Genomic DNA, 971 nt, shown 5'->3' with positions numbered 1-971 from the left:
CCGCCGCGCTTCCCAAGCGGCACACTATCCAGTGCGCCACCGGGCCGGCCCCCAGACAAGGTGATTTTAAAATTCATAAGTAAATGCAAAAGGTCAAGAATAGCCAAAACCGTCTTGAAAAGGATTTATTCTATCAGGTAGCAAGACTCATTATAAAGCTAAAATAATTAAGACATTATACTCTTATACTGTTGATTCAAAGATGAACATTTGGAGCAATGGAATAGAGATAAACTGTGGACACATGGGTACTTAATGTATGGAAAGGGTGGTACTGCAGAGCAGTGAGGAAGTAATGCTCATTTCTATCCAATAGGTCCATGGATAGCCACATTAAAAAAAAAAAAAAAAGAAGAAGAAATGTGACCTTACTGTACATCCACAAATATTAATCTAGATCATGCATCTAAATATGAAAGGCAAAACAATATCAATTTCAGAAAATAATATAAGAAAATATCTTCATGCTCTCAGCGTAGGGAAACTTAAACAGAACACAAAAAAATACTAAACATGAAGGAAATGATTGATAAATTTGAGTATATTAAATTTAGAAGCTCCTGTTCATCAAAAGACACCATGAAGAAAAGAAAAAGTAAGCCAAGGAATTGGAAAAAAGTCACTACACATATAACCAATAAAGGGCCCATATACAGAATATAGAAATAACTACTAAAAACTGATAAGAAAAAAAAAATAATAGTAACCCAATAGAAAAATGGGCTAAAGAATCAAACAGGCACTTCACGAAAGATTTCCAAATGGCCATTGAACAAAAGGTGCTAAACTTCATTGGCAATCAGAGAAACAAAAATTATAATAGTAACCCAATAGAAAAATGGGCTAAAGAATCAAACAGGCACTTCCAAATGGCCATTGAACAAAAGGTGCTAAACTTCATTGGCAATCAGAGAAACAAAAATTAAAACTACCACTAGACACTATTACTCACCCACACAACAGCTAAAATT

This window comes from Galeopterus variegatus, unplaced genomic scaffold (assembly GCF_000696425.1).
Source record: "Galeopterus variegatus unplaced genomic scaffold, G_variegatus-3.0.2 Scaffold3229, whole genome shotgun sequence".
NCBI classification, from domain to species: domain Eukaryota; kingdom Metazoa; phylum Chordata; class Mammalia; order Dermoptera; family Cynocephalidae; genus Galeopterus; species Galeopterus variegatus.
The sequence above is the reverse complement of the archived record's forward strand: the minus strand, read 5'-3'. Positions refer to the sequence as shown.